The following is a 10467-nucleotide window of genomic DNA, read 5'->3' on the forward strand; positions in this document are numbered from 1 at the left end:
CTACGAATATATTATAATACTCTACTCATTAATTTCTATTTTTTATCACTGCATTGTAAGCACCTCAAAGGCAGGGGTTATTCCTCTCCACAAGCAGGACAGAGTAGTTGCCTAACATACCAATTAACTAAAGCATTATTTTTGAATATCATAACGTGGAAGCAGGATTGTTTCCGTTAAGGCAGGGCTTTGTGCTTTGTGGACAAAGCTAATCTGACCATGACTTTAATGGGAAGCCAGAGCAGGCCATGACTGTCCAGTGGCTTGGAAACCTGGTGGTCAATAAGGAAATGGGTAGAATCAGACACCAAGGAAAAGAACAGTAACCGTCAAATGGAACTCCCGCTCTGCCCCGCCATTGACACCAGGCTACCATTCTAACAGCCTCTGGCCCCACCCCCAGGGCCTGCAATCTGATAGGCTCAGCAAAGCAGAGGTGGGTGGGGCCTTGGAGAGACTCTGACCCAATCATCTGGCTCCACACTTGCTGCCTGGGACTAGGTGGTACAGGAGGTGACTGGACCCCGCAAGAGAAGTCAGGGCTCCTGGAAAACTTCCCTCCCCCCCCCCCACCCAGAGACAATGCAGGAAAAGAGACTTAGTCTTTCAGTCTTTGGCTTTGCACTTTACTAGCACTGAGCCTCAGTGTCTTCATCTACAAAATGGAATAGTAATTCCTTTTCCATAGGGTTGTAACAATTAAATAAAATATAACATGGAAAATTGCTTAACATAGGTACCTAATTCATTTCAAGTGCTCAAAAAAATCAGTTGCCTCTGGATACCAATGTGCCTGAGGGCAGGAACTATATCTGAATCACGGCTTGCCTGGGTGCCCTAGTACTTTTAATTGTTCATACAATGTTGAAGAATGAATGCCTGAATGGCTGGACTCCTCCATTCATGCTTCATCCCATCTGGTTAGCTTTGCCTGTTTTTAGTCTCTCAAAAAATCTCTAGAAGATTTAACACGTTAATCGTTTCCCCCACTCCCAGGAGGGCCTGGGTACAACATGAAGGCCTGGGTACCTGGGGAGGAAAAGGGGCACTTTCATAACAAAGACAACTTCATGGTGTGACTAGCCCCTCCCTGGCTGCTTGCACCCTCATTTTGGACCTTCTTGCTCCAGGATGCTAGGACAGTGGCTTTGACCCACTGCGGGCTATATGAAGGATATTAAAGATACATCAGGCTGACAGTGAGGATTTCAGAGGGGCTGAGTTGCCCTTAGGGGTGGAGTGCTGTGTTCCAGTTAGAATTAAGGAATGAACAATTTAGATGAGTGGTTAGAATTGGGGCATTAAGATTAGAGTTTGGAAGTCAACTGGAGTTAGGGTTTGGTTATTAGTTACCATTGAATTTCTGAATGAGAAATGGAGAGTTGCTAGTAGCCAGATATGGTGGGGGCCGTCTCTTTGATCTAAAATTTAAAATGTTCTATTCCAAGGACCTGCCTCCTTCATTATGGGGAGCCAGAAATTTCTCTCTTCTAACTGGCTCCTCAACAGGCCTGAGTGTACCTGCAGACTGAGCAGGTTAAGCATCTACTACATCTCAGGTGTGTCGTCTAGCATATATGGTCCCCAAAGTGTCCAGGACACAGACCCCTATAATGAAGCTGAGGAGACCAGGATGTGAATGATCTGGTCTAGACCCACCCCTGCCATAGCCCAGTGACTTTGGAGGAAATGTAAATCTCCTAGCCTCAGTTTTTCCATCTGGCAAATGGAGGTAACCTCAGAGGTCTGTTTGGAAAACCTCAGGTGATCGTGGAGGAAGAATTTTGAAGTGAACATGCTCTCTGGCAGAGTAAGCTGTTCCAAAATGAACTATAAAGTAAAGTCTGGGTAACTTACCCTCAGGAAAGGCTGAAGATCCTCCTTCCCTCCATGAAATTCCAGGTTTTCCAGCCCTTGCCACACTCAACCAGTCTTTCCCAAGACCATTTCCGGCAGGGACTTATGCCTCTGAACAGGAACTGACAAAGAAGCAACTCACACCAAAAACTTTCCAGGCTCCTAGTCCTCCCCAACACACACACGCACGCACGCACGCACGCACACACGCACACCAGCCAGCTCTGGGGCTGCAGTATGTATGACGAATCCTATGAGACACATGGATAAAGTGAGGACTCGACAAATAATTTATCACATGAATGAATGAATGAGGGTGTGGGTGAGTAAGTGGCTGCTTGAATGAGCAGACACACCCTTAGAGAATGAGATGGCTTCCTAATCCAGGATACTGAGTGCGCTCAAAGAATGTCATTTGGGGCTTTCCTAGTGAGCGCTCCACGACGGAGCCATACCCTCTTCTTTTCCTCGAGCCCCATATGTCTTATTTTCTCCCCAACTTCATTGTGGGGGACTATGTCCTAGACTCCTTTGGGACCAGATATGCTAGACTCAATATGTGGTATATAGTAGTTGCCCAATAAATGTGTGATGAACTGAAGTGGAAGATAAATAAGACTTGGACCCTTACACTTACACCCTCTCTCACTTACAATTTAGTGAGAGAGAAAACATAGGCATATAAGTACTATATGACAAAGCATCACAGGTAACTGGTACCAAAAAAGAGCCAAGGAATATATGCTATAGGTCAGAGCTGAGAAAACTTACTGTGGGTTGAAAAAGCAAGGGAATGCTTCATGAAGGAAGGGAATGAGGTTTAAAGGCTACACCCTGAAGGAAGAGAAAGATTCGGAGGCAAGGGAGAAGGTGATGCTGATAGGGGCAAAGGGCTGTGCCCAGGAGGAAGGCCAGTTCAGAAAACCTGAGTAGATTTAGTGTAGCTGGACAGCAGATTCAAGCAGAAGAGTGCGGCATGTGCCACAAGTAGGTTGTGGCGACTGTAGAAGGGATTTGGATCCGGAAGCTAGTGAGGGCGTTTGAGCAGTGGAAGGAAGTGCAAGGAATGCTGTGAGGCGTGGAAAGATGATCTGGAGGAGACAGACAGGTAAGGAGCAAGGTGAGCGGCAAACCCTGCTGGGAGGTAACGTGCCAGCACAGGACTGGCCAGAGCCGAGACTTGGGCAGAGAGACCACTTTCCATTTCTTTCTTTCTCTCTCTTTCTTTCATTCATTCAGATATTGATTGCCCCCTAGCAGGCCCCGCACAGGTAAACAGAGCAGATGCCTTCCCGCCTTTCCCGGGCCTGGGTCTCTACTCTCGGCCCCCACCCGTGTGCCCAGCCCCAAGGCTTGGGGCCATACGGGCCAAGGGCGAGGGCTGGGTGTGGAGGTGCAATTGGCTCTGACCTCTCACCTGCAGCTTCTTTCCACGAAACCTCTAATCCCCACGGTCCGGGGTCCCAGGCCCACGTCCTCCTGATCATGCCCCACCCTGACCACCGCCGTCCCCCACCGGCCACACCTGAAAGGGAAGGAATTGCGGGAACGGGGGTTGGCCTGTGGACGGGGCGACGCCACCAGAATACGGGCTGAGGCCGCGGGCCGGGGCAGGGGGCTGAGGGACGGCCTAGGAAGGCGCTTCTCGCAAACGGCCACACACGTCCAGAGGCTGGGTGGGGCCGTGAGGCGGTGGGGCGCGCAACCGGCCGGGCGGGAGGAGGGGCGGGGGGCGGGGAGCGGGGCTCCGGACGCGCCGAGCGAGTCCTCTGCGCCTCCTGCCGAGCGCCGGCCTCCACTGCACGTGCAGCCGCCGCCGCCGCCGCCCCTGCGCGCCAGGAGCGGGACCCGGCGGCGGGCACGCCCCGGGAACCCCGCCGCCGACTCCTGACCCCTCCCTACCGGTCCGCGGTCTCCGCGTTCCTCCCTGGGAGAAGGGAGGTGGGAATTGGAGGCTTTTTTGTAATGGAAATACAGGCGCTCGCGGAAGTCCCCTGGCCTAAAGCACTTTAGGAGCCGGCCTTACCAGGTGCTTGAAATTCCACCATTAGAGATACCCATTCTTTGGAGGGGTGGAGTGGTGACGTCTTCAACTTTTATTGGATATTTTAACGGTGAGGACTTACCAGATATGCCTGGGAAGGGGCTTGGAAGGAGTAGGTAGGCAAAGTCGTTCTTTCCTTCTCTCAGTCAAGCTTTTATTAGAGATCATTTGCCAGGGCCATCCTGAAGGTGACTCAGAGCCAACAGTCATACTGTGGCAGTGCTGGGTTGTGAAAGGCTAGTTTCTCCTGTCACGTTTTGCCTTTTATTAATCACTGCATAATTGAGCCCCCCTACTCGGGGAAGTCTGCCTTGACTTTTTGGGTGTATGGTTACAGGCAAAGTCAGTATCTGTCAGTTTAGCAGGCCAGGTTCTCTGTTTATTTCCCACGAGCTCTGTCTGGTCTCTCCAGGCTCATTCGGTGACCAGGGACAGAAAATCCTCGTCAGCTGGGGCACTTCTCTAAGGGACAAGAATCAAAATATAGAGTACAAGGAGCCAACGCTCCCATTTCCTGTCCAATCAGGGATAAGCCCATGCTCTCCTCAAGAGCCATTTGCATCTGGTCCCACATTCCATATGACCTTCGTGAGCACCCAGCCTGGACAGTCTGTTCTCCAAAGAGAGCCAGGAAGTCACATAAGATCATGAATGCTCCTAAATTTAAGTTAGATCGTCTCTCTTCTCAAATCCCTGCCATGGCTACCGGCTCACTTGGAGTAAAAACTGAAGCTTCTGCCTTGGCATGAAGGGTCAAAGTGCTCTGGCCCCTCTCCTACTGCTCTCCTATCACTCACTCCTGTGACCATATCAGTCCCCTAACTGCTGTCCCTTGAATTCAACAGAGACACTTCCACCTCGGACTCTGGCACTTGCTGTTCCCTCTACCTGGAATGCTGTTTCCCCAGGTGCCCACGTGACCCACTCCCTCCCCTCCTTCAGGTCTATATTTAAATGCCACTTTATGGAGAGGGGCTTTCCCTGACCGTCCTGTCTGAAATAACACCATCATCCTCTGTGCCCTTAGCCCCCTCGATTTTTCTTCTAGCACTTATCACAACCTGACATGTTACTTATTTCTGCTTATTTGTATGTTGTCTGCCTTCCCAACAAGAATGTAAGCTCCAACGAGAACAGAGAACTTTATCCGTTTGTTCCTCATCCAGCACCTAGAAAACAGCCTGGCACATAATCAGTGCTCAATAAATTTGTGAAATGACTGAATGAGTGTGTCAGGCACTAAGCCAAGTACGGGTACAGGCCATGAATAAGCCTGGGCTCTTGCCCTTGAAGAACAGATGGGCAGACAGGCAAATAATTACAAACCAGAGTGATGAGTATTCCATCCAAGTACAGATGTATGTAAAGTACACTCGAAGGCTCAAGGAAGGAAATAATTCACTCTGCCTGGAAATCAGAGGAAAGCACAAGGATGACATCATCGGGTGGAGGAGAAAGGGAAAAGGCATTCCAAGCCGAGAGAAGAGCGAGAGCAAAGGCAGAGGTGTGAAAATACGAGCTAGAGCAAAGGCAGAGGTGTGAAAATATTTGACTAGTTTGCGGGGGAGTAGCAAGTAGGCTGGCCTGGCTGGAATGCAGGATGCAAGGCAGGTGTGGCAGGGGATAAGTTTGGAAAGACAGATTGAGGATGTATTATTAAGGGCTTGTTAGAATGATGATGATTGACTCTCTAAATTTCAGAACCGTGCCAGGCCTGTGGGGACATTTCAGGGCAAAGAGCTTACTTCTAACCTCAGACAGGGCACCACAGGAACAGCCACATCCTGCTGCTGGGAAAGGCCTGGGAACACAGTGGGGCACAGGCTAGGCTCTGAGGATCCATGGGAGCAATGTGGCAGCACTGCTTGCCTTCCTGTTTCTAATCTAAACAGGACCCTCAGTAAGGACTGTGCCCAGCTCCATGGAGCCCAAGAGTCCTGGGCTGTATCACCAACAGTCCAAGTTTCAAAATGTCCTTATTTTCCAATCTGACTCAAAAGTGTGAGGAGTGGAAAAATTATAGACAGCAGCCATCAAGGGACCTTGGCTTAATATAACTGGTGACCTGGGAAACGAGAGAGGCAGAAAATAATTTCCCTCTCAGACTGAGGAGCAGAGAGGGCCTCTTACAGCTCACTCAAAATAAAGACTTTTCCATCAAGCAGAGGGAGAGCATTTGTGTGTTTGCAGGACAAGAAGATTCTTTTCTTTGGCTTCTTCCTTGTTCCTCCCCCCCACCCATCCCCTTCTCCTGCCATCTCCGCCCTCAATCCTTCTCTCCTGACTTTTCCTTTCTTTTTCTCTTTTCCCGTGTCCTTCCACCCTGCCCACTTCCCTGCTCTCCTCTCCTCCCCTCCCTCCCTATTCCTTTAACTTAAGCAGGAGACAGCTATTTAAAACTGTTGAGGGATAATTATTTTAAATGGAAAACCATGATTCTTATGCAAATATAAAATGAACACGTGGCTTCTACTTCATTTAACTAATTAATTAATGAGGGAACCAGTAAGATGTTACAGTCAGTTCACAGAATCCAAAACACAGGCCCATTTATATAGGCAATCAAGGATGGGGGAGGGAACTTGCTAACTGATGCGGAGCTGGCATCTTCGTTTGCATTCCTATGAACAGGATCTTGTGCCTCTGCTGCAGCCCTCCATAAGTTAACCTCTATCTCTACAGGGATGCAACATCATGAATGACAATAAAAGGCGCAGATCCCCATAGAATCAGACAACTCAGGAAGGGTCCTCTAGACAACAGTCTAGACAACCCCTGACATTCCATTGAAAGGATGCCCAAGGACCTTTGCCCATTTCAAAGTCTTTCACCATTTTTCTTGACAAGACCTCAGAAGAGCACAGGAAAGAGAGGTGGGAGCTGGTTAATTTTCACAAGACTCCAAACTGGTCTCTGTTTAAGGGTGGAAATTGATTCTGGCCCTGAGGCTCAGGCCCAGGGCAGAGGGGGGATGAGAAGAATGGTTGCCTGGCCCTGAGAAAAGCTGTGGGTGATGGGGCAGGTGACTGTTGGCCAACACTCCATAAACCTTCATTCCCTTCCTCCTGCCATCAACCTCAAACCTTGGAGACACAGGGAAGGTAAGGGCAAGGGTGGGGCAAATCCACCCCACATGAGGCCAGACCAGTGGAAGTAGTACTGGGCATGAAGGTGGCCATGGGCCTCCTCCGAGTCAGTCCCACTAATGTCCCTGCCATTTGGGTCTTCCCCTAGATGACAGCTTTCAGGACCACCTCACCAGGCTTTCGGGTGCATCTCCTGGGGTCCGTAGCAGTCGCTACACGGCTCATACCTTTGCACTGATCCTGTTGCCCACTCCCAGACCTCACCCAAGTTCCCCCTGTCTCTTCCCAGATGTGGCCTTCCTGGACCTCTCTGTCATTATGCAGAGAACGACCAGGGACATGTCCAAGATGCACCTTCTAATGAGATACGTGAGCTTGGGAGCATGAAGCCGCCAGCGAACGTTCCCTGGAGGCCACTGGGTGAGATGCTAGGCAGATGCTGGGGTGACAGTTGAGGAAGGGATGAGAGAGGGTGGCATTTGCAAAGAAGATGTGATCCCTGCTCTCAGAGAATTTCTAATCTAGCTTGGGAGGCCAAGTACCAAAGAAGCCCCAACAGCTGGTAGCCAGGGGCAGTGTGTGTGGAAAGAGGGATGTTGGGGGCAGGGAGGGAGGCTAGGGAAGCTCTGACCACAGAACCATCCCTAGAGCAGGACAAGGAGACCATCCCTCACCAGCAAAGTTCCTGCAGAATCCCTCATCCCCATGAAAGAAAGGCAGCTACCTTGCTTACCTGTACCCGGAACGGGTGTCTTCACAGCCATATACATACGGCCTCATCCCCATCCCCCATTTCTTCTTTCCCACCCTTCCAGAAGAAAGAACTGTTTGGCCTCAAGGTAGAAACACCAGGTGGGTAATCAGATGATTAAAAGCGTTTCTAGGATGCAGAGGTAGGGCAGGTGATGAAACCCGTTCCACCAAACTCAGGGCCTTGAGGCAGGGCTTTGAACCAGGTGGAAGACACCCAGGTTCACTTATGTTTTCTTCTGGCTACTCAGGTAGCAGTGTGATTCAGAGCCAATAATTTCTCAGCTCATCTATCACCAAGGGGGTTGGACCCCCTAATTGATTGATTGACAATTAAATATTTTTATTGTGGCAAAATATTCATACTCTAAAAATTTCCATTTTAACCTTTTTTTTGTGTGTGTGGTATGCGGGCCTCTCACTGTTGTGGCCTCTCCCGTTGCAGAGCACAGGCTCCGGACGAGCAGGCTCAGCGGCCATGGCTCACGGGCCCAGTCGCTCCGCGGCATGTGCGATCTTCCCGGACCGGGGCACGAACCCATGTGCTCTGCATCGGCAGGCAGACTCTCAACCACTGCGCCACCAGGGAAGCCCAACTTTAACCATTTTTAAGTGTACAGTTCAGTAGCATTAAGTACTTCTACATTGCTGTGCAACAGTCACCACAATCCATCTCTAGAATTTTTTCATCATCCCAAACTGAAATTCCATAACCATTTAAACAGTAACTCCCTGTTACTCCCCTCCCCCGACTCCCTAATAACCACTTCTCTACTCTGTCACTACATATTTGACTGCTCTGGGTACTTCATCTAAGTGAAATCATACAATATTTGTCCTTTTGTGTTTGGCTTATTTCACACAACATAATGTTTTCAAGGTTCATCCATGTTGTAGCATGTGTCAGCGTTTCATTCCTTTATGAGGCTGAATACAATTCCATTGCATGTATATACCACATCTTCTTTATCCATTCATCTATAAGTGGACACTTGGGTTGCTTCCAAATTCTGGCTATTGTGAATAATGCTACTATGAACATGGGTGTACAAATATCTCTTCCAGTTCCTGCTCTCGATTTATATATATATATATATATATATATATATATATATATATATACCCCAAAGTGGAATTGCTGGTTGATAATTCTATGTTTGATTTTTTTGAAGACCCACCGTAGTGTTTTCCATAGTGGCTGCTCCATTGCTACATTCCCAAAGGTTCCAATTTTTCCACATCTGCACCAAAACTTGTTTTCTGTTTTTTTCTGACAATAGCCATCCTAAAGGGTGTGAAGTAGTATCTCATTGTAGTTTTGATTTGCATTTCCCTAATGATTAGTGATGTTAAATATCTTTTCATGTGCTTATTGGCCATTTGTATATCTTCTTTGGAGAAATATCTATTCTGGTCCTTTGCCCATTTTTGCATTGGGTTGTTTTGGTTTTGGTTATTACGGTTTAGGAGTTCTTTCTATATTTTGGATATTAATAACTTATTATATATATGATGTACAAATATTTTCTCCCATTCTGTGGGTTGCTTTTTAGTATTCTGTTGATGGTTTCCTTTGGTCCACAAAAGTTTTTAATTTTGATGAAGTCTAAATTGTCTATTTTTTATTTTGTTGCCTATGTCTTTGCTGTCCTATTCAAGAAATCATTGCCAAAAAAAAAAAAGAAAAAAGAAATCATTGCCAAATCCAGTCTTAAAGCTTTTCACTTATGTTTTCTTCTAAGAGTTTTATAGTTCTAGCTCTTATGTTTACATTTAATCCATTTTGAGTTAATTTCATTTATGGTCTTAGATAAAGGCCCAACTTCATTCTTTTGCATGTGGAATCCAGTTTCCCCAGCACCATTTGCTCAATCCCTGATGTCTAAGATCCTGTATCAGTTAGGAATTTTGTTTAGCTTCAAGAAATAGAAGCTTCAGTAGCTTAAACACAGACATTTTTATTATTTCACATAGGAGAAGTCCACGGGTAGGCTGTGCTCAGCCACTAAGAAGGTACCATGGGGATCTAGGCTTCTTCTATCTTTCTATTCCACCATGCATGACTCCCATTCTAGGTCCACTATGGCTGCTGGAACTCCAGCCAATATCTGTGAGTTCCAGGCAGCAGGAAGGAGGAAGAGGGAGGGATAAAAGAGTACCACTTCCTTTAAGGAGCCTAAGTCCTGAACAACTCCTTAAAATCTCATTGGCCATGTCTTTTTTTTTTTCCCTCCAAAAGAGCAAAGTTTATTTCTCTGGTCACATTCCTTATAATGATGTACATTGCTACAAACTTCATTTCTTTGTTCTTTCTGTCTGTGTTCATTATAACAATGTGCCTATATTGCTTATTATGTGTCAGGCATTCATCTTGACATTTATAAATATTCTGCTTAATCGTCATAATAATTCTGTAAGGGTAGGTACTATTATTTTTCTCACTGTGTCATTGGCCAGATCTCAATCATGCAGCTGCAAAGGAGTCTGGGAAATACAGACTCTTCTCTGGGTACAGTGCCATCTCAAATAAAATCAGGACACTCTTACCAAGGAAAAAAGGGAGAAGGAATGCTGGCTTAAATATTCAGAAGCCTCTGCTTTGGGCACCTCATCCATCTGTAATTCTGTGGCAATTTGTCTCTTGGAGAAGAAAATGAGAAAATGGTTGCAAAGTGCTCAACAAAATGCTTTGCTCAGGCTGTGTACTCAAAACATGCTAGCTGGGGCTTC

The 10467-nt window shown here is 47.4% G+C and overlaps 1 long non-coding RNA gene across 1 annotated transcript; it reads left to right on the forward strand.

Moving 5' to 3' along the window:
* The first annotated feature begins 2866 nt into the window (after positions 1 to 2866).
* LOC309969703 lies at positions 2867 to 10150 on the forward strand. The gene is made up of 3 exons (XR_014326638.1): positions 2867 to 2965; positions 7277 to 7407; positions 10100 to 10150. It is a non-coding gene; the product is annotated as an uncharacterized lncRNA (long non-coding RNA).
* Positions 10151 to 10467: the final 317 nt, after the last annotated feature.

Source organism: Leucopleurus acutus, assembly GCF_964270905.1.
Source record: "Leucopleurus acutus genome assembly, chromosome: 12".
Taxonomy (NCBI): domain Eukaryota; kingdom Metazoa; phylum Chordata; class Mammalia; order Artiodactyla; family Delphinidae; genus Leucopleurus; species Leucopleurus acutus.